The sequence below is a fragment of the Rhipicephalus microplus genome, chromosome 2 (genome assembly GCF_043290135.1).
Source record: "Rhipicephalus microplus isolate Deutch F79 chromosome 2, USDA_Rmic, whole genome shotgun sequence".
NCBI classification, from domain to species: domain Eukaryota; kingdom Metazoa; phylum Arthropoda; class Arachnida; order Ixodida; family Ixodidae; genus Rhipicephalus; species Rhipicephalus microplus.
In genome coordinates, this window is record NC_134701.1 from 177,684,660 (window position 1) to 177,710,902 (window position 26,243).

Genomic DNA, 26,243 nt, shown 5'->3' on the forward strand with positions numbered 1-26,243 from the left:
GTAATTCGTGTCTCTGATCTATAAACAGTGCAATTGGGCATGAACGACACTGCTTTGGCTTTACTTATTAGTATACATGAGTATAAACGTGAATTCAGGTGATGGTGATAGTAATGCTGAAGATTACTGGATAGCTTGGTAAAAACAGTGGAACTCCCTTAAAAATATATCTTGCGCTTTGGACTCACTTGGATTCAGATTCGCCAAATATTTTTTCTGAGCCTTACTCACTCAGACTCACACTCAAAAAAATTTTATATTACGCATACCGTTTTACTCACAGCTTGATCTGACTCTAGTGAGTAGACCACCCATGGTAGCAAGTTGAGTGAGTTCACCAACCTATGGTAGTAAAAAGGGGTTGTGCAATAAGAATACCAATACAATTGCGAGTACACGCAAGTGTTATGTGTATGCCTAATTCTGAGGAAAACTTTGAAGGGCACATAATCATTTCAGTGTAATGAACATAAAGCGTACCATAAATACAGTTTTTGTGCATTTCACCCATTTAGGTGAGGAATGTAGTCATTTTATCCAATTATAAACTTATTCATTGATTTACTGAGTACTCAAACGAGAGGCAAGCAGAGAATGCAGCAGAACAGAGTGGATGTGTGCAAATTGGCTTGTAAAAATCACATACTTGTGCAAGAGAAGATATTTCAGCCGGCACATTGTGGACAATGTCATTGAAACAGCAGATAAATAGGAGGCAAACACAGACCATCTGAGTATACTCAGCAGCATTAGGCATTAGGGCAAAAACTTGCAACGTCACACATAAGGAACATTGATCTGGACTACAAGAGCATATAGCAAACACATTGTGAAGATTGTTACCAAGCGAAGTAATTGTTCACATGGAGTGCTATTGCCCTTTAAACTGGGTCAACTTTGTGAATGTTTGGTGCACCTGACTGGTATAAAAACTTTGCGTTGTCTGCTTACCAACATGATATAGGCGAACATTAGGGAAATACTCTGCCACACTTCTTAAAAGATGGACATAGTGATTCTCCAGTGGAGAATTACCAGATATGTGTGAGTACAGTTCTGCAAACAGTTCTTTATGCTGCAGTGATTCAAGGACTTGCAGCACTAGGTCCTGCAAGAGTGATCTTGATATCTTGATGCTAATTTATTCATGTGCACAGTCCATCAAAGAAGACATTCTAATTTCTTTCAAATTTTGAGGACAATTTTAGATAGGTAGTGAAGCCCCCCCCCCCCGCTTTTCCTTTGAATGAATGCAGTGTATGCTGCTCTGGATGTGCTAAACAATGCTTCAGTACAATGGGCACACATAAGCTTTGAGCCCAGCTTGTGGGCCACATAGCCAGCAATGTAAGTAACAGCACGACTACCAAAACCACTGATGTGTTCGAGTGATGCACAGTAATCATGGTCGCTGACTACATGGCTCTGCTCAATAGACTCTTCAGACAAGAGCTGCCTTCTCTGAACAGTGGCATTCAGCACTTCTGTTGCTGAATGCCTCCTGGTTGAGCTACATGACAGCATAGTAATGTGGTCCAGCACTTGACTATTTCCAGAAACAACATCAAACAGTTCATTTTGGACTATCACTTTTTTAAATGCTGCTTGAAATTGTTGGGCTGTCGGGTTGCTGTTTTGCCCTTCATGTGCTCTAATAAAGACAAAAAATAATTCCAAATGATCCCGGCAAATTTTATGCCCTAGAATGTATTTTAGTATCTTCTTTTTACAAACGAGAAAATCATGCATGGCTAACAGACTCTTCAAGCATATTACAAAGCCCAAGAAGCCAGTTTTCCGAGCTGTTTCCATCAAACTTCTCCTATTTGCAGGCTCTTTCAGGAGGGAAAGGTATCGAATTGTCCTGTCAAATAATTCTTTGATATCATTTACAATCTGTTCATTGACTGGTTTCTTCCACCCTCCAGGATGCATGCCACAGGAATTGAGTACGTCGAAGAGGTTAATAATAGTTAATAAAAATTCCTCAGTTGGCTCAGAATTTATAAATCCGTTCAAGCACATCGCTCTACATTCAACAATAGTTGTTGCCACAAACGGGGTCATCACCGGGGCTGCCAGGCGAACCTTCATTGGTTGTTTTTGCCGCTCGATGTGAGCCCTTCACAACTTATTTGCCAAATGTATTCCCTCTTTATTTTGCAAGTCAAGAAGTGCTTCGATGTGTGCCCATGATACAACTTTTCCGTCCTGATTGATAAAATATTTGTGGTGTGCAAAAGCATTTCTCACCAGCTTTAGCATGTGGCAGGGATAAAAAAAATGTGGCTATTGGTTCGTTAATTGCTGGGTGCTTGAAGGTTGTTTTAAGGTTCTGAATATCTGTGAAATTACAACCTAATTCTTGAAACATTGCAATGTTAGCTGGTGAACCATCGCATGTAACTGAAAGAATCATGGCCCCTGCCTCATGAGCTATCAGCAAGCTCTGCCTAACTAAGTGCTCACCTACTAGCCCGTCAACCAGGAAGTAGGCAAGAGGAACTTTTTAGTGGCCAATAATGAAGACAACCATTATCCAAAGGCGGCTTTTGCCTGTGGCAAGCAGTCACCTTCGGTTCCTGTACCCATGTCTACATAGCCTTCAAAGTGACCACTTTGCCACTGTAGCTGCTGTGTAATTGACATCTCATCAACTATGAGGCTGCACACAGTTTGATTTCCTCGATTACGCGTTTCTAAGGATTTCAAGTTTAATGCAGTCACAGCATCTTTCGAAAACCCAGCTTTTCCTGCAACACTTTCATACCATTTTCCTAATGTTCGAGGATGTGGCAGACATGTGTCAAAGACCTGCCTTACATATTGATATGCTCGAGGAGAGCAAAAGTTCAAGGTAATAGCAAAAGTCCTTAGCTCAGGTGAATACTTTTGCAGGTGTTGTCCGGTCTGTTTTGCTATCTGTCGTTTTAAAAGATGCTGATTTGTTGCAGCCAGGGTGTCAAGCACTTAAACCTGCTCTCTGAGCAAAATGTTTTCTTTGGTTAGTGTTTTCAAAACTGATTTCAATTTGGCATTTTGTTTTTTAAGGTGCCTCTGGAACTGCTGAAGTTTTTATTGCTTTCCTTGATCTCTGCTGCTTCGAGGCAAGTCTTGCTGTGCGAGCTCCCAAAAAAGCCTTCTCAGGGATGTCGACCTATAGAGCAAAACCACATAGAACAAAACTCTAATTTGTCAGGTGGTAAGGTGTGTCACTTGTAAATGTCTGAACCACTCCTAATAACAATATGACTAAGCCAAGGAATTTGGACATTCAGCCATAATTTTTTCTTATTCCTGCTTATTCTGTTGACACTGTTATGGTATTTAACTTTTAAATTTAGGACAACCTTGTACTATTATATTTTGATCAGCTCTAAGAAGACCCCATTGATATTAGCCAACCATTTCCTATAACTTGGATCACAGCTCATTTGTCATTTAACATTGCAGATATTAATTGATTTGTGTCTCATGATGATAAATAAACACACCATGTATAGTTTACATGGATTGCTTTGATTGAACTTTGACTTCAACATCATTTCTTGTCTTGTTTTATTAATTTAATTAAATAAATATTAGGACTGATTGTGCTACTCTGGGTGTATACAGGTGCATTGCTTTAATCTGATAGCTTGCATTTGTTGATCTTTTTTACCTTTGCCTGCTTTCTTTTTCTTGGTGCTTCAAATGGTGCCAGCACGTCTTGTGGCCTTTGTATTTCCTGTCGAAGTAGATCATAGAATCTTCATAAAAACAGTCATTTGTAATTCTCACAATGCTAAAATTCACAGGGGCTTGCCTAGCCAGCTTTCTTAACTCGGAGGAACTGCAGCACACTTAGCAGCATTTTGAATAACTCACAAGTGTCTGGGACTGAGCGAAGTAATTGTGTGTACATATTGTAATTATGCATGCTGGTACATTTTAAAGAATGCTCAGAGCTAATAAATCATATTGTAAATATCAGCATTACTCCCATTTGCCCGATAAATAGACAGCTCTAGTCATAAACCAAACCACATACATGCATCTCTCAGGTTAGTACCCCCGAATTAGGTGTGCAGAGAAGTATTTTGTAAACCTTAAATTACAATATTAGGCTTCAAACTCTGTTAACCCTGAAAGGCATGATCGATTTTAAATGAATACCGCATTTCATGTATATAGTCTTTCTAAAATAGGGCAGTAGCAGAAAAACAGTGGTCGAAAGCAGTTGCAGATTTAAAATAGTGCTGTAAGCTCGTTGGTATGCTCTTGCAGCAGCCTCAACTTCACCCACTTAAACACACTTTATTTACTGAGTTTCTCAGAAAAACCATCATTGCTTTTTATTTCAATAAGTCTATGCTTTAATTAAATTTAGGTAAAATGTGTTTGATAACATTTGTGCTGCCTTCCTTCATTTTGTGATTACAGCCAAGCCAAAGTCACGCTGTAAAACAACAATTAGCTTTAACTATGCTTTTTTTCGAAAAATTAAGGTGGGCTGGTACATGCATTGCTTCAAATCAGGACATCGCAACAACATAAATATTGTTGTAGAGAAAGTGCATATTATGTTAGTAAAGGCTCAGCTAGAGAAGATATAACTTGGTATATCATTCAACACGTATGTCACATGGAAGTGCTTTACCTGCTCATGGACCGGCTCCCATTGAATACCAGCAGCGTGGCGGGATGGACCTGGTGGGGCGATGCTGGCCTGGGCTTCACTCTCCTCACCAATATCCATGGGAGGCTTTTAAAAAGAGCACGTGTCAGGCATTTTTACTTTTACTATAACTGCAACATTAGTTTACCTATAACAGAGGACAAGCATGCTCAATGAGTAGAACAGAGGTAAATTTTCACCTGTACAAATGCTGACACGATGAAATGACTGGCACTTAGGTCGAAGGGAGCTGGGTCAGGTAAACTGATTGGATCTGCACTTTCAGGCTCTATATCCATGGCTTCCTGAAAGCAAGAAGACCTATGCTATTCAGCGATTTGCTCTTCAGCTAGGCATTCCAAGTAGTGAGCTAATGCGGTGGATAAAGATTATCAGGGGAAAAGGGATGCGCACCTCTTGAAGTGTGGACTGCCCGTGGAGGCCGGCAGCTAAGACAGGCGATTCAGGTGTGGAGAGGCTAGCTTGGAGGCCTTCATGAGAAGTTGCAGCAGCCTGATAGTAATGTATGAGTGCTAGTTAAAAATGCTTTCACGAAAAACTGTTCAAAACAATACAGATAAAGCAATGCATTGAAACTGAAAGGTTGAGTCAATATAACTGCATTCATTCCCTCGGTTTCTGCATATTGCTTTACTTGCATGGCATTGTACAAATATACATTAAATTCTATGATGCCAAGTGCGACCAGAATATTTTATTGCCGAGTGCCTTCTTCAAGCACAACTCGAACTGTAAGCATAATATTGTAGCGAAACTTCGGGGTTGTTCAAGCTAGACGCATCTGGAGACCATCGAGGCGAAGAAGCGTGGGAGCAATTCCGCACAGGCAAGCGATGACAAGTCGACACGATGATTTCGGGGAGCACGCATTGGCGTTTTATTTATCTAATGCTACTCGAATTTACATAATTCACTAGGTCACAAATACAAAACAAGAAAAATGGTGGCATACATCTCGGCCTGCATGACTGGTCTCCGGTGGTGACATGCGCTGTTGACCCCGACTCCACTCACTCCAAAAAGGACCCGAGAGGGTCATTATTAAGAGAGAAGGGAAGAAAAAAGTGAGCCCCGTAACTGTCTGCTTCAGTGAGCGACACCTCAACAGTAGCTCACAAGAGATGGGGGTGAGGAGGGATAAAAAGGGTAGGAGTAAAGGTGTAGAAAAGAGAAAGAGACGTGAGGTAGTAAGCCAGAAGGAGCGACAACAAACCGAGGGGATAGGAGAGATAGGAAAGATGGAAACACGGTCACAGGAGTCCGAGCACAGGGCACCACTTGCGAGAGCTCTTGTCGGCGTCAGTAGATGGCGTAGAGCAAGTCCAGTCGGTCAGAGCTACACTGTCGTCGAAGGTCGTCGGCGTCAGGAGGTGACGTAGGGCGAGCCCAGTCGGCCAGAGCTACGCTGACGCCGGAGAACGCGAGGGCACAACCGGTCAGCACGGAATCCAGCAAGCGAGTCCCAAAAAGAACCAAGTCGCTGATTAAATAGGGTTTCCCAGCATCCATGGGTGCGCGGACTAACCAGGCAAGCCGAGGATAATCAATCTAACATGAGTTTTCGTGGTCGCCTGAAGCCTGCCTTGCGACAAAATTGTGGCAGCTTCTGGAAACGGGCGCATTCTCCGAAACGGCCTGGACGCGCTAACAATTGCTCACATTTTGGTCCCCTTTTTCTCCGGAGGACCGAAGCGGCGGCTCGTTCGTTTGAAGCGTGGGGGGCTCAGTGGTTAGAAGGAGAAAGGCACCTAATTTCAGCAGTCCGGTCAAAGTCACGGCGTGGTGCCTGCTTTGGCGGGAAGCGCACAGTCACCGACCGGATGCAGCCCTTTCGGTTCAGGCTTTCATTCTTCCTCGAGACGCCCTCCCTGAGATAAGTTGTTAAATGGCGCCACTAACAAGAAATCTGGCAAAGTATGAACTCTAGCTGTAGCTGGAAAAAAAGAAGCTTTCCGGGAGACATTGCCAGTCGCGACAATATGATGATCAGGCGAAATGTTTACCTGTGCTAGCAGCAGCAAGCCTTCAGCAGAACCTTGCGTGAGCTGAGGGGAATCAAAGAAGATTCGGTTCTTGCTGAATCAGGTACTCTATCACTTTGTTGTACTGGATAAAGCAGCTGGGGGATTGAAGGTAGCTGGGGGGAGTCGCGCCTTCTGCTTCACATTCATAAGTAAACAAGAGAGGAGAATTTTACCAGTCAATATTGCCGACTTCCGGCTTCATCGTGGTATAATCGTGGCTTAACAACGATTGACGTCAGGACCTCTCCTACCTTTCCTTCCTCCGTGGTGTACAAGGAAGGCGCAGAAAGAGGCGACAAGCGCTAGTGGAGCAGGAGAGTCCGTGCCGTGACGTCACATCACCCCGACCGCAGCGACGCCAGTGTTAGTCCTCGGGGCATTTCTAGTACACTCGGTAGAGTGTACTAGAACTGCTACTCGGCGACAACATTTCTTGGCACAGCCAACTGAAGGGAAAGCTGCGGAGGCGGAGCTTCTGTGACATGTAGCACTGCGCAAAGTAGTCCGTTTTTGCGCGTGTCTCGTAACGCTTTGGAAAGTGACGGGGGCGCACCATCAGCGTTTCATGTAGACGCAGACGCCGCTTAGAGTTTGAGAGGCACCTAGAAAGGCGGGACTTTCTCACGCGTTCAAAAACACGAAGTCACAACGGGTAAATGAAAAGAAGTACGAATATTTTACTTGCGTGAGCGAAGTCCTGCCTCAAATATGTCCACGTAGAAAAAAATAGAGGAGGAACTTTCATATTTCACGATTAAAACACGGGCGCTACTTTCGAACTACCTTCACTGGCGGTAGGATGCGTATGTAGATTTCCATTCAGTGCCAAGAAACATTGTCGCCGAGTATAGACCCTTTCAGTGTTTACAAACACAACCCATTGAAGACGTCTGGCTTCACCTACTGATGTGCCTTAATAGGATCGGGTGACAACAAGAGTTTTAGAAAATGACCCATTCATTTTCTACACCTTTCTTCCCTTATTTGGCAAAATATAATCAAATGAATGTTCTTTTGTGCCACATGAAAACTATAAGAGATGCCCTTGTACTTTGCACACGTTAGTTACATCTGAAGAGCTAAAGAGAAACTTTCTTTACCCTAGACAAAAAAAAAAAACACCCAAAAACGTGCTTTCAGTTTCGACGTTAGGAGCTTGTAAATGAGGTCATCGGAAGTTTTTTTTTTTTTTTGGTACAACGCTTGTGACCTTGAAACCGTCTATAGACGGTTTCAAAATTGCAAGCCACCACAGCCGGAATTCAATCCCGCGACCTGCGGGTCAGCAGCCGAGTACCTTAGCCACAAGACCACCGCGGCGGGACATTCCCATGCTTATCCCTTTCTTTGTAAACCACTGCTGAGGTGTCGCACCTAAATGCAGACAGTCGCGTTGCAGGGTTCACTATTCTCTTCATTTCACACTTCACTATTCCATGGAGACTCGTGCTGCTTCTTCCTGCTGCTTGCGAGGTTTGCGGCCGTGGCGCCATCGCCGAACAGCTGAGTGAAAGCAAACGGACGAGATTCGCGCGAGTTGTGATAAAACAAACGTCGCGACCCGGTTATTGCGCGCGGAAGAAGCGGACACCGACGTCGAATCGAGCTTCTTGCCTTCAAAGCGGTGTATGCACAACCTTTCCGCCTATTCTTTAGCTTTTTGTCTTCATTGTTTCTCGCTCCGTCTCTGTTCACTCGTCCTTGCCGTTGTATACGTCAGCGATCCGACCATGGCGTGTACTATACCGTCTCGTCGACGAGTCCTTCCCAATGGCTTCGACGACCCTCGATCCGGGTCAGCGCTCGGGGGTCTTCGCTTCCGCGCCCGCATGCTCGCAAGGATTGTTTGAGGACCGCTCTCTCAGTCAGCGGACAGGCGTTCTCGGGCAAACAAGCTCGTGCGCGCGCTCCCCGAGGCACGAAAAGCCTCATCGTAAGCCGCTGGTGCTCGTTCTTCCGCACGCTCCACGGCAATTAGGCTGTACCGTGTGGTTTTCGAAATCAGCATGCAAGTTCGAGCAACGGTATAGCGTGCGCGAACCTTTTGGAGCCTCCGTTGTTATGACCGATATACAGATATTACAGCAAAGATTTAATATTCGAGGGGAAATTCGGGCAGTCTGGGTATTTGCAAGCGTAGCTATACGTATAACCTCCGGTACCGAAGTTTCCCATGGAACAGAAATCGTTTTTCATGCTTCGATGTGGGGAATCGCTCGCAACTTTCAGCTATGGTGACGCCACCACACGGCAGCCTGCGAAAGCCGGGTGACAGCATGAGAGTCACTGTTTATATGTGTACCATACTTCCGCAACGTTTTGCGCGTGCAGAAAGTGAATCTACGATGAGCTTTGTTGACGCAGCATCATTGAAGCGTCGCGCTTTGCTGCGCACCATTAAAAGACGCCCGAAACGCGCTTAGTTTTTATTTGTACAGGCGACGCAAAAGGCAAAGACGTATTCAACTGCGGGCATGGGAAAGCTGAGAAAGGTAGTGGAGAGTACAGTTGGAGTGCCAAGAGGCTCACCCACGTATGAAGAAGTCGTTGCAAATCGTTGGCAGGTTCTCCTCCAATATGGGGGTGCTGGGTGCGATTCCCTGTGCCACCGGGCATTCAATGATTTAACCCTAAGGGTAGAAAGGTAGCACGGCTTGGAACTCGTTGTCGAGGATATACTCCTTTATTGAGAACGTGGCCTGTCTTTTACGTTCTCTTCTTTCATTCCCCTTTCACCTCTCCTCAACGACGCACACTGTAATTCATTACAGAAAATAAACACCCTTGCTTTTCTGAAAGCACCACTGCTACTAATAACCACCACAATGTTATAGTAGTTATGTTGCTCGACTACGGGCCCGAAGATCACCGGATTGAATCCCAGCCATGGTGGCAGCGTTTTCCACGGAGACGGGAAATGCTAGAGGCTCATGTATTGGGCGACGCCAGTGCACGTCGAAGAAGCCCAGGTGGTCGAAATTTCCGCTGCCTTCCCACAGAGCGTCTTTCATAATCACATCGTCACTTTGGGACGTTAAACCTCAACATTTACTACTACTACTACTACTGTCCACTACTACTACTACAAGCCCAAATTCGGATGCAGGCGGTGGTGAAGGCAGGCGCTGTAAGTAGATATGTTGTGCTCAAGGGTAGGCAGTGATCCTGGTATAAGCTGCTCGAAGACAAGCAAGACGTACTAAACGGGTGCTCAAAGGTGGCGGCGCTCATGGGAACAATAGGGTGTGGATCAGCCTTCATACACACACGCCTCCCGCCGGGTGTGTGTATGAAGGCTTCCTAAGTAAAGGTAGAGTCACTGTAAATGTTGTCTACGGGAGTGGAGTAGCGCATAGGTCCGGCTAGTAATGAAAATCATGCCGCGAAGCCATGCTCTGTTTTGCAGGCTATCAACGTCCCTGGCTGAAATGGTTCTGGGAAAAAGAAAGAAATGGCGCTATTTTCGGCAACCTTAGCGCGAGGTGTTGGCGCGGCGTGATCACAAAAAGGCAGCAGGTGGTGGGTGATTGATGATATGTAGGGTTTAACGTCCCAAAACCACCATATATATATATATATATATATATATATATATATATATATATATATATATATATATATATATATATATATATATATATATATATATATATGAGAGACGCCGTAGTGGAGGGCTCCGGAAATTTTGACCACGTGGGGTTCTTTAACGTGCACCCAAACCTGAGTATACACGGGCCTACAGCATTTCCGCCTCCGTCGTGAATGCAGCCGCCACAGCCGGGATTTGAACCCGTGACCTGCGGGTCAGAAGCCGAGTACCTTAGCTACTAGACCACCGCGGCGGGAGGCAGGCAGGTGATTGCTGTTGGAGTGTGAAGTGCGTACTCGCAGTGACATCTTTGTGTTGAAAGGGTGAATGAGGAGTGAAGATCAACGTCATCATTTGCCAGTTTCCTTCTCCTGCTGGGGTCAGCCGCATCTCTGCATAGCGCCAGCAGCCGAACCTGCTTGGGTGCAAAGGCAGTCTACGAAAGTGCGCTTGGAAGCGTGACCTAGGAAAGTTATTGATGAGCCCAATGACGATGAGCGATCGATGGTTGCATACGAGGGTTGAAAAGAGGGGTGGAGCAAGGGAAGAGCAGCGCACGAACACCTGCAAGCTGCACGTGCCTTTGGAAAATGTGACGTCACGGCTCACGATCACGTGCGGTCACCACGCGCTGACAATCCACCAAAGGTACAGCCGACAGTTAAAAAAATACTCGAAAGCGAGTGTATGTTTATCGGAACCGTCTTGCGAGACGAATATTGATGTTTTCGTTAATCTTTTTTTCAGTATCCCTTTAACAAAAATTCATTTTCTGATATCATATGAATCTATTATAAGTCTAAAGCGTGCAGTATGTTCGACAGCTGGGCTAGTTGGTATGGTTCCATATTATTCAAAGCACACGGACCGTTGTTACATCGGACAGACGAGCCGCTGCTTAAACAACCGCCTTAGAGAGCATAACCACAATTTGAGGGCCAATTATGGATCACGTTTAGCTGCCCGCTGTACAGGGTTTGCGAGTGCACGCCTCTTTCTAATGAAACTGCCGTTACATTTCAGGCACGTGGATGACGTGGCGTTCTTTAAGAACGCTGGGTATATAGGGCGGCATCAGCTCTCCTTCAGTGGCATTGTCGTGAACCGAAATCAGTTTTTTGGAGGTGGCGTAGATCGATGCTCTTGGCTTTTGTGTATTTGTTTTTTTGTCATACGTTGTTGTTGGTGGTCTTGTGGTAAAAATTATTTACTGATCGTTGTTTTTTTTGGTTTGTTTGATTTTCTTGCCTTTATGTTTGATGGCAATATTCTCACGTGGTGGTGGTAACGCAGTTCGTCTTGGTCACTTTTCTGTATGTTTTTTATGCTCCTTTTAATAATCTTGTCAGTTGCGGGTAAGCGTGCTTTTGAACCGTTGTTTTCGTACCACTTTTTAATTTTTTTGAAAATATTTTTTTGGATAATTGATAAACAAGAAGTAAGTGTTTGCAAGAGAAAGAAGAGCTTCATTGGGTGCTCATATTACAAGTGAATCCGAGCTCAGCAGCAGGACAGAGCCAACACCGACAAAGCACCGACCGTTACATGCGGGAAAATGCGACCCCAAAGGAAATGCCGGTGTTCCCTTTTCGCAACGACATTCTCTGCTTACTCATCAGCAAAGACGCATATTTCGCCGCATTCTCTGTTTATGTTTTTATAAATGCGGGAAAACAAAAACAAAACAACTGCTCATTTCGCAGCTTTATGCGAGAACGTGTCGAACACTGATCGGTTATGTATGATAACGACTTTTTCCAGTCTCAGCTGCATTCATGCTGTCCTCAGCATGTTCTGAGCACGCCCGGAAAACGCGTACCGCAGCACAACAAGAAGATAAAACAAAAGCTGCACTGGAGAAGTTAAATCGAAAGAAACACGATATGTGTCCAAGGGAGAACGTCCGTGAGGGCTATAATACGTTCTCTCGAAAGGACGTCCCAATAACAGAGCGCAAAATGGTACGAACGTAAAAAGAAAAGAAAACAAAAACATTTACAAGTGTAATCCTCTGAAAACAAAAAGGACAATTTGTTTGAACTTCGAGCAATCTTTTTCTGGGGTGATGCCGCTCTTTTGCGTGGAAAACAGTGGCGGAGACAAGTCTTTTTTTTTGACATACCATAGGATGTGCCTTTTGCTTCACCGTCACGCCAACGTTGACTTCGATACAGTACTGTAATTTTGCAAAGAAACAACGATTGCGAAACGGCATCGTCAAGATCATATAATCGGGGTCGCAATGAATATGTAGCTATTTTTTATACAATGGTTTCGTCACACACACACACACACACACACACACACACACACACACACACACACACACACACACACACACACACACACACACACGCACACGCACACGCACACACACACACACACACACACACACACACACGAACACACACATAGACGCGCACACACATACACGCACACGCACACACGCGCACACGCACACACAGAGACACACACGCACACACACAGAGACACACACACACACGCACACGCATGCACACACACACGGACGCACACACGCACACACACGCGCACACGCACACACACACGTACGTACACACACGCACACACGTACGCACGCACACACACGCACGCACACACGCACGCACACACGCGCACGCACGCCACACGCACACAGACGCGCGCGCGCGCGTGGAGTTAATTGTGTGAAACTTCAAACGCAAGGCTACTTCGACACGTACAGCTGGTGCTATTTGAGGTATATTATACTGCTAGACAACATGCACCATTCGCATGAAAGACCACTTTTTTGACGTGGAGCATATCCGCAAGTAAATCTACATTAATTCATGAACGCTTTTAGCGGCTTTGCGTGAAATGTGCAATGTAAAAGAACGCTTTAATATTCCCATCAGCGGTGGTGGCCATACATTTGTGCACGCAACTTTCTTGTGCTAGATGGGTAAACTTGTGGCCATAAGGAAAGAAAAAATGCATGGCTCAATTGGATGCATTGAATCATTGATAAATGCGTCTTGGCCTAACCTCAACGTCCCTTTATTGAAGGCACTGCAATGTTCGACGATTCGTTCGACGTGCCGCGTTCCAGAGCCCACTTCAAAAATGCTGCTTTTCTTTCTCAGAATGAATACAACCAAAATATTATAGCACAGAGTAATTTGTTTTTTTTGTGTGTGTGTGTGTCGCATGGGAACACGATTAACTCCAGAATGATTCAATATTGGATTACATTCCAACCCCAAGTGCCACCACTCCCCACAGAAATCGGAAATGGCCTAGAAGTGCTTTGACCCTTCCCCCTCCCCCCCCACCAACCCTTTCCTGATTGAAAAAAAAATACACATAAATGGGTTGAATCACTTATCCCCTTCAGACATATTGTACTGACTAAGCCTCCTCTATCACACGTTGAATATGTATCCTTCAACGTTCTTTGTTATTACTGGCATATGGTATACGGTACATATAGCGTACGTAAGAGTTCAAAATTACAGTAAGTAGCGGAACGTGGTTAATCAGTGAAGTTATACTTCTGTAAAAAAAAAAAAAAAACTCTGACCACGGGAACACGATGTCATTTAAAATCGCTGTGCTCTGTACCTCCACGAAAAAACAAAAACAGCCCTTACATTTCTGAAGGTCTTTCAAGCTGCCGCAAATACTGGCTGAACAAACGATACATTCGTAACCGTTGAGACTAGAATATGCAACCTGTTTATTTTTGCTCTATAATATGGCGTTCAAGAAGACGACCAGCGCTCCTGAAATATGCATCGATATGCAATGCAGCCACGTTCCCCGGCTGGGGGGATGGTATCCCGATCCGGGTCTGCGTTCTTATTCATGGCTTCAGACTGCCATCAAACTATAGCGCATTCAGATGTGACTATCCATATCCAGATCTATATACATATCTGCTCCGGCATGCGGTCCCACATTTCTTAGAAGCGTATGCCCATCCAAATGCACATCGTGGATAAGCGAGTGAGCTATGTTTTCTCGCAGTAAAAGCTCTATGAGCATGTGTACAAAGTGGTTTCTCGATGTATTTTGCTTTGGGGAAAGAGGGAAGTCTTTTAGGCGCATTCTCTAAGCTATTGCGCAAGCGTAAACTTTGGAAAAAGTTGTGCATTTGCCAACTTCATACAACATGTGGTTGTGCATCACATTCAATTGCAATTTGTGGTTGTACACCACTTTCGGTCCAAATTTTATGGCAAGAACATTAAGCTATACGGGGAAGCTACTTCATGGCACTTCCTGAGAGCAGCAGAACCACCAAACTTTTCAGCAACTAATGCATACTGCTTTATTGTAAATTTAGAGTGGATAAATAATCACCTAAAAACGTAAACTTATATGTCGGCTAATGAGGTCAACAAATAATGGAGGCAGAAAAGCACATTACTTATTTTTTTTCGAAATGTAGTGCGTCTATTTTCACGTAAAAGGCAATGAATCAAAGTACAATTTACCGCCGCTGTAACTACGCCCACAAACCCACACAAAAGATTTAAATAAATGGTAAAGACCGAAATCGCCAGAAAACTAAATATTTAATAAAAAGTTTACTGGACGCGATAAGACTTCTATTTTAACAAACGAGAGAGTTGAAAGCCTTTAACAAAATTTAAAGTGCAAATGCGGGTGAGCGGCGGAGTCTATGGTTGCGAGTTCGGTAGACCCAGATGGCCTCAACCTCTTAAATAGCGTATACGTTTGCTGTCGGGCTATAGTTGGAGCATAGCTTAACTTGAATTGAAGGCGCAAGTTTCAGACAGGAGCGAAGAAGACACGTGAGACGTGGACATGCACTTATTACGTATCACGTGTCTTAATTCTTCGCTCCTGTCTAATACTTGCGCCTTCATTTCAAGTTCAACTCCTAGCGAAGACACAACCTTCTAATTAGAAAGTTGTGGTTTCACCCCCCTAGCATTACTGACTGTCTGCTCCTTTTATTCCTCTTCCAATGATATGGTCCTCGCTCTTTTATAACCAAAGCAGGGTAGCAAATTGGGCGATGGTTTTGTTAACCTCGCTGCCTTCACCCTGCTTGCTATCTATATTTGTTATGGCGTAAAAGTAGCGTGAAAAAGACAAGGAAAAAGAAAGTGAACATCACAAGCGCTTGTGTTGCTCACTTTCTTTTTTCATTGTCCTTTTTTGCGCTACTTTTACGCCATAATGAATCAATACTAACTCGCTCATCTCTCCGTTTCGTTTTCTTTATTTTCTACAAAGCCAGTGCCTACACACATCAAAATAAGATATCATAGAAGTGCAGCGTCGCATACAGCCGTAAATGACACGACGTAATAATAATAATAATAATAATAATAATAATAATAATAATAATAATAATAATAATAATAATAATAATAATAATAATAATAATAATAATAATAATGATAATAATAATAATAATATCTGGGGTTCTAGGTTCGAAAACCAAGACACTATTATAGAAGATGCCGTAGTGGAGGGTTCCACACAGTTAACGGGTCTCTGCTATTCCGCCTCCATCAAAATGCGACAGCCGCGGTTGGGATCGAATGCGCCACCTTCGCGTTAGCAGCCGAGCGTCATAAAGCACCATCAACGCTGCTCCACCGAGGTGGACGACCGGCCGTAAATCCTGCCCTACATTTACAGCAATGGTCAGTTCATTCATTCAGATGATTTATGTATTGGTCAGTGTTCCTGCTTCTGATGAAAAAAAAAGCTTATTGTGTGAGAGAGAAATTTGGCGAGGAAAAAGACAGAGAGTTTAATCAGAAAAAGAACTCGGGTAGGTTATCCTGTAACGAGAAAGTGGGTGCGAAAAAGTGAAAGAGAATGAGAGTCTTAACTCCGGGGCTGTACCCACAATTTTTTTTTATATCCGGTGTTTTAGTTGTAAAACGGCTCACTTTGGTCAATGAGAAGGCGTGGAAATATTATAGTATCCCCGCAAAGGTCAAAGTATGAAATAATTTTGGTGGTTGTCAGAACCCCTCAACCCTATTCCACCTATGGTCCCGGTAACGGCACTACACATGTCATGAACACTGGCTCGTAAAGGATAGAAGGAACGGGAGAGAAAGGAAAGGCAAATGACCACATTGCTACCCTGCACTGGGTACAGGGATGAGGGAGCTTTAAAGATGAAGAAAGAGAGAGAGAGCACGTACACGCAAAGGAACACACCTCACAGTAATCAAAACACCATCGGTATACAATAGCTGGTGCAAGTCTTGTCTTCAACTTAGAAGTTCAGGACTGCTTTCGTCGCCTTCACTCGCGATGACCTTTCAGGACGACGTCCCGAATAGTTTCCGCTGTCATCGGTCTGCGATTCATGCGAGCTATAGCGCGACTGCAAGTGATTTTCTCTCCACATCGGGATCGTGAAGAGTGAGAAATGGCTGTGGATATGCGGAAGACAAGGAAATGCTAAATTGCAGCCAGTCGCTGCCGAACAACTAAACATGGCGCCCCAGATGCAACGATGGTATCGCACGTCGCTGCAGGCACTCTACGAGAAAAGCGCGACTCCAACTTCCTCGTTTAAGAGTTATATATGTCCGCAAAGAAGAGTGGCCTTGTCGTTGTCAGCGCGACGGAATATGTTTTGAAGTGAGACTTTGGTGCTTCACTTTGAGGTCACGTGACAGCACTTTTGTTTCCTTTCTTTTTTTACGAAGTAAAAGGAATAGGTGTGTAGGGGTGAGTGTGTACATTTATGTGGGGGAATACGGACATATCGTTATGGCGTATACATCACGCAGGGGGAAAACCCGAGTTAACGTTGACTGTCTGGGATTTGTGGTACCCCAAGAGATATATACGAGCCAAGATATCACAAAAAACCAAGGCAGGGAAAAAAAGATTTAAGGCAGGTTTCGAGGGCGGCATGAACTTCGAGATATGCGTAGTCAAAGTTGCGAAGAAACAGACTGCTGTTATGGTTTTAATAAAATGAAAACTTTGTTGGGTGTGCGTAAGCACGAAATTATCTACAACACTACCCACGTACGCGATTCGTCACACAATTTGGGTACGAATATCTCGAACGTGTTTTACCCTTCTTACTTCGTTCAAAAAGGATAATGTGTGGCTATGAAGCCTTCGAAACGAAGGCGAGCAATGTCAGCTGGTCCGAACGAGATCGCATCGACTGCATCAACGAGTACCTGGAAGGTGAGGCATTCTGCTGGTACCTCACCGAGATTTTCGACGCAGAAGAGACGTGGGAAGGCATCAAAACAAGCATGATATCATGATTTTCTGCACCTGTTAGCGACCCTTTCCGCCAATTCATACACTGCAGGCTCAAAAGAGAACAGCGCATCAGGCACTACTACGAAGAGAACACCCACCTTGGTCGCCTCGCAGACTTAAAAGACGTTCACATAGTATCAGGATTGACTGATGGTGTACCTGAAGAGATCAAAAGGCGCCTCGCTGGATTGACGCTCACCACCCCAGCCAAGTGGCTTGCTGCTGCGCTTCAAGCGGAAGACTGTCCACAGAGATGCTTCCCAACACTCGTCAAAACGGCAGCTCATGCGTCGAGAGCCTCATTCTACGCGACCATGGCTCCCTGCAGAATCGATGTGCACCCCTCACAGTGAGTGCCGACATTGTGCATCCGCTGGTTTGCCGAATCAGTTTCACTAGCACAATGATTGCCCTCGTTGTGAAATGGTGTCTGCTTTAACTGACAACCAGAGAAACGAAGAGGGTGGCCCAAAGGCTCATTAATACATTTTGGTGCACTTGTGAACGGACACATGGTGAACGCACTCTGGATAAAGGAGCGACTATTACCTGTATCAATGAAGTTGTGTTCAAAAAACTCAAGTGGCAGTTGCTCAAGGATTCATGCATTAGTGTCCAACAAGTCACCTCAACCACAAAAACTTTGGGCCGCGTACACATACAGTTGGAAATAAGGAAGTTAAAGCGGCCAGTCGAAGCACACGTTCTACCAGGCATGAAGACTGAATTCTTGCTAGGCCTGGGCAACGCCTCCTTTTTCAACCTGTCACTGGATTTAAACACGATGACTTTGTTTCAAGACAACAAAGCTTTGTAGAATACCTTTCAAATACAAAAGTGTGTCTTCAGCGCCGATACAACCCCTCTCCAAGCCGTTGCTGTCACGCACCTTCCACCATCGCAACAAGCTGCTTTGAGAGCGGTGCTTCACAATTACGAAGACATTTTCTCAAAGTCTCAGATGGACTTCGGATGTATCGCGGAGGAATGACACTGCATTGCCCTCAGCAACAACGTGCCTATCCACAGACCACCGTATCGATGCTCCCGGCAGACAAAGAGGAAATGGTCAAGCAAGTGGACTTACTTCTCAAGCAAGGTGTAGTGCGTCCATCTTTTTCCCCATACGCGGCTCCAGTCATTCTTGCAGAAAAAAAAAGGTGAAGGACGCACACGTTTATGCATTGATTATCGAAAGCTTAACTCTTTCACTTTGCCTGACTACCAACCTATTCCGCGTATAGACGATGTTCTAGACTACCTGGGAAAATTGAAATACTTTTCGACATTGGATATCACATAAGGCTATTGGCACGTCCAAATGAACCCAGAGGACATCCCAAAAATAGCTTTTGTCACGCCGAATGGCCATTATGAGTGGCTTGTTATGCCTTTCGATTTGAGAAATGCTCCTGCTACATTCGAAAGAGCTGTTAAATCAGTTATCAGAAAACATAACTTAAAGAATGTCGTTAATTATTTTGATGATAACGTAGTCTTCTCCGACACATTTACTGAGCGCCTACAGCACTTCCAAGCTCTATTGCATGCCCTAAATATGGAGAATATAAAACTTAAATTGAAGAAATGCCATTTTGCCCAAGATTCTATTGAATATCTGGGTCACAGAGTGTCGCAGGGTACAGTGTCGCCTATACGAAGAAACATAGAAGCTGTATTGCAATTCCCAAGACCGATATCCCCGAAAGAGCTTCAGTGTTTTTAGGCGCCACCAACGTTTACCGCCAGTTTATACCGCACTTCAGTGACATAGTTTTCCCCCTTACGAAGCTGTTGAAGAAGGACACACCATGGGAGTGGGATTCCTCATGTGAACAAGCCTTTGAGAACATGAAATACTGTCTGACCGAAGAACCATTTTACGATTTTTTTTTGCGAGAAACCATGCATTCTTTATTGCGACGCATCTAACGTAGGAGTAGGTGCAGTTCTGAAGCAAAGAGATCATGATGGTAAAGAACACCCCATTGCCTATCACTCGCGTAAGCTACTCACGCACGAATCAAATTATGCCATTACAGAGCTCGAATGCCTCGCTATAATTGACGATGTTGACAAGTGGCACTGCTATCTACATGGACGGCCATTCACTGTTGTCACCGATCATGCAGCTTTACAATGGCTCAGAAACATAAAAAAACCCACATGGCAGGCTCTTTTGATGGTCTTTGAAGCTGTCGATGTATGACGTTAACATTCGACATCAAAAAGGCAGCGAAAACGTCGAGGCTGACGCATTTTCGCGAAGCCCTATGGTTCAACTCCTTTCATTACCAGAACTTCAAACTTACCAGGATGACCGCCCTCGCTGCAAGTACACAACGGAAAAAGGGGTCACTATCGTGAGACGTAAAGGAATTCGCAAAGTGTACGTTCCTCTCAAGCTTCGACTGGGCCTTCTGCAGAAAGCACACTGTCAGTTCGGACACGTCAGAGTAAAGAAAACTCTGGGCTTGTTGTCATCATCCTACTATTGGCCGGAAATCATCACAGACGTTTCATCCTACGTCCGCCACTGTGACATATGTCAGCGTTGCAAGAAGCCGAAAACCAAGAGATTCGGATCTCTCGAGTCACTACCACCTGCAGAACAACCCTTTGATCTTTTAGCAATGGGCACTATAGGTGGCTTTTCAGGACATGGCTCGACAAACAAGTTTATTCACTTGGCGATCGACCACACTATGCGGTATGTCTGGGCGTTTCCCCACAAGAACGAAACTTGTGACGCACCCCGCCGTGGTGGTCTAGTGGCTAAGGTACTCGGCTGCTGACCCGCAGGTCGCGGGTTAGAATCCCGGCTGCGGCGGCTGCATTTCCGATGGAGGTGGAAATGTAGGCCCGTGTACTCAGATTTGGGTGCACGTTAAAGAACCCCAGGTGGCCGAAATTTCCGGAGCCCTCCACTACGGCGTCTCTCATAATCATCAGTGGTTTTGGGACGTTAAACCCCACATATCAATCAAATCAATCGAAACTTGTGACGCATACATTTCGTGCATCACCGCCATCTTTGCAGCAGGAAAACCCAAGAAGTTTCTATCTGATCGTGGACCAGCTTTCGCAGCTGGAAAATTCAAGCAGTTTCTAAAACGCGATGGTGTCCACCAATTGTTCACATCCTCCCAACACCCTCAATGTAATGGCATGAACGAACGTACAAATCAGACTATTGTAACCCGGTTAAAGTGCAAAATGAATGAGCAGACACAGATGTCTTGGGTCAAACATCTTTGGGATATTGTCGATGAATACAACAGAACCCCACATGAAGTAACACGATATCCACCATCGTACATAATGTATGGAATTCCTTCATACGACACAATTTTAGACGCACCAATGGCGAGTGTGCAAGAAGCAAGGAAAAGTGCAATCAAGAACACGCTTGCCTATCATGAGAAGAACAAGATAATCTACTGCGAAAAATACCTACCACAAGATCTCCAACCTGGTGAATTCGTCCTCTACGAAACACCTCGGCACCCGAACAAAGAAAAACTCAGTTCAGTCATGGAATGACCTTACAAAATTCTTCGCAGAGTCTCTCCTGTGAACTATGATATCGACCGATGCGTAGCTTCGTTAAGCAGAACTACTGACATTGTGCACGTCAACAAACTGCGTCGCTACTATTGCCCCAATAAGTTGACGCTCTCTCGGGGGTAGGGGGAAACGTGTGGCGCTTCACAGGTGAATGTGGGGAAGGAAGATTAGGAAGACGAAGGGTCAGAATAAACTGGTGTTCTGACTGACGCCATGTCTCATCCGTTATATATATATATATATATATATATATATATATATATATATATATATATATATATATATATATATATATATATATATAAAATTGAAGAAATAAAAGAAGAAAAGTGGGTGAAAAGATAACTTGCCGTAGGCAGGAACCGAACCTGCGACCTTCGAATAATGCGTTCGATGCTCTACCACTGAGCTACCACTGGTCGATGTGTTAACACGCGCGCCTGCGAGCATCGGAATTCATTTAATGAAGTCGTCTTTTCTCACCTCACTATGTCAGTCACTCAAGTTTGATTCCGTCTTCGAAACCACAGCAGTTTCCTACCATCAACCTAATCAGACAAATTGAGAAATTGTGGAAGCATATCATGTCAAAAATAACGCCACACTTTGTGCAAGTTGACCTTCGCGGTTCTTACATGACAAGTAATTCGACTGTATTATTCAAATGTAAACAGGCCGTTGTTTGACTTTTTGCACCTCTTTATAACACGCATGGTGCACCCCCATTTCCGTAATTTTTTTTTCACGCGTTAACTTACAGTTGCAAGGATGCGTGTATGGTGCATGTATTGCCGGACTTCCATGTCCTGCTTTTTTGTTTTGTTTTTTGCTCTAAGTGCTATTCCAACTAGTGTAAATGCACGTTAGTAGACACTTGTCGTCATTACATATATGGTGTGAGCAAGGGGCACACTGTTGTTTGAATGGGTCTTATTTTAGTAAATGCCTACTATACTTTCTACAGTACTCTTCAAAAATTGGAACCTCAAATTATATTCGTCGACAATGTTAATGGACATTGATTACGAATGCATCTGCAAATCTAACACCGCTGGTGTACTTCATTGGCAACCGAGCTGTCTCTTTTTTTGTTTCATTTTTTTTTTTGCCGTAGAGCACTGGTGTCGAGGAAATCAAAAGGGTGACGTTTCTGAGCTGCTCAACGGATCCTACAGTGCAACAACCAACGGAACTAGTCGAGAGGCCCTCACAGCTAGACACTGAAGTTCGTGATTGAATTACGCAGCAATATGTTGCACCTTACTAAATCCACGGTGTCTAAGAAGTCCTGGAACAGCAGAAGCGCAAATGTAAAGCGTGATGTAAGCCTTGTCGCGGCTGCTGCTCCGGTGCACCAACTTTTCCCGTAAGCGCTCGCGCACCGGTTGGTGGCGCTGGTGTGCTTGAAAATGGTGATGTTTCGTGATTGGAAGGCTTGTCCAAGAAATATTCGCTCAACGTTAAGCTTCTAGCGAAGTTGTCAAGGTCTCGGAGCAAGCGGAATTCATCAAAAAACTTTGTGGTTGGGCAGAAGCTTTGGATAGTAGTTGTTCTTCGTCAAGTGACAAACTCGTGTCCGATAGGTTTACAATCACAGTGTCACAGGGTGTGTTCATAGATGGGTGCTCGTTTGTACCGTTAGTGGTTTGTGGTGTTGTAGTGGTATGGAATCATCTCGGGAAACGTTGGAATGGGGACATGGCCTCTTTTGAGTTTATGAATTTTTGTGGTCATGATGGCTTGGTATTTATTCTGTTCGAATTTTGTTAACAGGGTGATTTCCTCGTTTGATAAAGTGTTGTGGCGGAGGGTGGTGTTGGTCATAGCGACCAGTTTCTTTACCTGTTGATTCCTGTGATTGAGAGCGATTTGTGTTAATTTAGGAGATGCTTCAAGGAGGACGTTTCTCCGTGTTGTTTGGTCGTGTTCGTCTAGGTTTGTAGCGGCTGGTGTGAGGGGAGAGTGTCATAGCCTTGGGGGCTATTCTAGCACCAAGATACACTTGCAATGTTGATTCATGCATTTCATGTCTAATTCGTTTGTCAGAGAATTTTCATACTTTACGGAAGGTGGCACTGCAACTGGGAAGCGATGAGCTGGGCTTACATTTTAGAGGTCAATCTTCTTTTGGGTTTGGGGATGGCACTGATGAAGTCCGCTGATTGTAGTTATGTCCGGCAGGCCTTCGTCGTTGTAGGGAGTATTTCGGCGTTGGACTCCCGGCGAGCATTGAGTGCAGAACATCTGTGTTCGTAGGGAGTTCCGGTCCTGGGGTCCGTAATAAAGGGACGTGGCTTCGTAGTTCGGCAAGCTTTCCTTTGATAAGTAGTGCAGTGATGCTGTAGTGTAGTGCTTTTGATTTCGACGTCCGCAATGGAGGGATGCGTATTGACTGTCCAGCAGACTTGCCCCCTAGTATCGGTACGCTGTTGATGATGGTAAATGGGTGCTTGTGGCTCGCGAAAGTCACAGTTTAGCCGATCATCGGGAACTTGTCTGTGATGTTGGGTGGGTGCGAAGCTCCTGTAATATGTTGATATGCAGGGTTCTTGCCATGGGTGTCTTGTTGTGAGGAACAGATATTGACGGGAGCTATGGGTTGAGTCGACCACCCCGTGGTAGCTTCGAGGTCTCCGCGACCGAATGGGCTCTTGAGGGTTTGGGCAATCAACGCGACACCCATGAAACTCGGATGAAGCCAATCCGCATCAAGAAACCGTCTTGGTGGCGACTGCTTGCATTGATAGCCGATGAATGACACTTTGCTGGATCTTCGGCAGTAGGCCTTGACTGTCTCGTTGAATTGACGAGCGTCCCGGTTGAAGCGGTGCACGAATTGTTCGTTGGATCTTTCCAGGGCTTGGTTGAGGTGACGGGGCAGCACGCATGAAACAACGAGTCTTTCAAGTTACTGGCGTGTCCTAAGCGTGTTGTTCACTAGGCGATGAAGGCGGCGTAGCGATTCGTCTAGTCCGTACGACGCCAAATCACTCGTACCGACGTGGAAAACGAGCGTGGTCACAGACCGTGGTATGCCAACTAGCTCTTTCTTGATGTCGAATATGTAGGCTCCGCGGATCGAAATGATCGCAGGTGTCGCCTTCTCATGCAGGTTGAAATGCCGGTGCACATACCTCGTTTGCAAGTTTCTGATCACGGCTGATGTTGGTGCATGTTCAAGAAACTTCCGTGAAATGCGCTTGACTGGACGTGTGCCTGTGGCAGGTCTTGTGTAGGTAGGCATGGTGGTGGAGTGGCCGTAGCGTTGCAAGCAGTCAAGCAGATCCTCCGTGAGCAGTCACAGCGTGGTTTATTTTGACGTTTAAGCTAGAGCCTGGCCTACATCAGCAATGAGGCTACAGTTTGTTGGTGCTAAGCTTTATGCAATATTCAATGAGAGAGAATGAGAAGAAGGAAAAAAAAAGCAATGAGAATATGAGGTGGACTCCCCCTGCCGCCCCCTTCCACTCTCTTTCTCCTTTCCGCTCCCCCTCGCTCCTTTTATCCCCCGTTTTTCCTTTTTTCTTTCTTCTTTTTTATATATTTTTCGGACGTTCACCTTTAGGATGTCCGCGATCTGCGTATCCTTCCTTCCATTAACGTATTGTTCCCGACCAGACGGCACCCCATGGCTCTGGCGGTTCGGTGTTGGAAAAAAAAAGGCACCCAATGATGCCAAAATATTTATGAGAAAGATAGAATCCGAATTTCTTGCACAAAGCTCCTTGAAGCAACTCTTATACAGAAGATGCATAGACATCTTTCTTATTTAGACCCACAGCGAGGATGAACTTCTCAGCTTTATCGACACTCACAACGCTGTACATCCGAACATACACTTCACACACATCTACTCGCAAGCAACCGTAAATTTTCTTGATGTTACCATAACGATAGAAGAAGACAAGTTTTCTACAACCCTTTACTGCAAACCAACGGATCGACAACAACACCTCCATTGCCAAAGCGATCACTCGCGCCACTGCAAAAGCAGTATTCCATACAGCCAGGCTCACCGGTTTAAGTGAATCTGCTCAAGAGACGCTGATTTTGACACGAGCTCACAGAGGCTAGAACTTATGCTCGATAAACAAAAATACCCCCACATTTAATTGATGACGCCGTTCAGAAAGCGAGAAAACTGAAGCATGATGACTTACTTATGACGCGACCACCGCAAGAAGACCGTCAACAAACAAACCTCTGCCTAACTTACAGCACAATCTTCCCCAATGTAAACAAAATCCTTAAACGACATTACAACATTCTGGAACAAAGTGAACGTCTGAAACGTGCATTCGCATCCACTCCTGGCATCGTTTATTGACGACCACGCCACCTCAAAGACACACTTGTCCACTCTCAAATCGATACTTCACCTTCTAATAATTCATGCTGACCTTGTTTTAAGTGACGTCTTGTATGTAAAGAGATGGGAGGAACAGACAAGGCAACCAGCGCACTATCCAAGTTTTCGATTAACATACGAGGAAACCTAACATGCGATTCCACTAATGTGGTATAGCTACTCGAATGCGACGTGTGCAGTATGCAGTGCATCGGACAAACAGAAACACCATTTAATATTCCTTTCAATAATCACAGAGCCCATGTAAAATGAGCCCCATGTCTACCTTTATCAAAGCATCACCACCTTCCCGACCATGCATTCGACAAACTATCAGTAAAACTCTTAGAAACGGGATTTAAATCAAACCGAGAACTTGAAAAACGAGAGTCATATACCTTATCCACCTAATTAACGCCCTTGATAGAGGAATAAATGAGAATTCGGGTACACTTGCAGCAATTAAGGCATTAGAAAACAATAACAACAATAATGACAATAATGACATGAACTGAGTTCATGGCACTGCAGCTGCGACGAACACTGAACAACTCAAAATATAGTTATGTTCTCTCGTTAACTCAGAACACTTCTAAGTGTAACTACTCTTCTCAAGTACAGCTGTCGTCTGTTGATGTTTCTACCTTACTATTCAATCAATTGTGCCAAAATGACATGCCCAAGAGCAACCCTGTGCACAATCCGGAGGCCCCTACTGCATGCGTAATCCAGAAGCGGGCCAGAATTGCCATTGCACCCGCTTGCCAGCCTCTA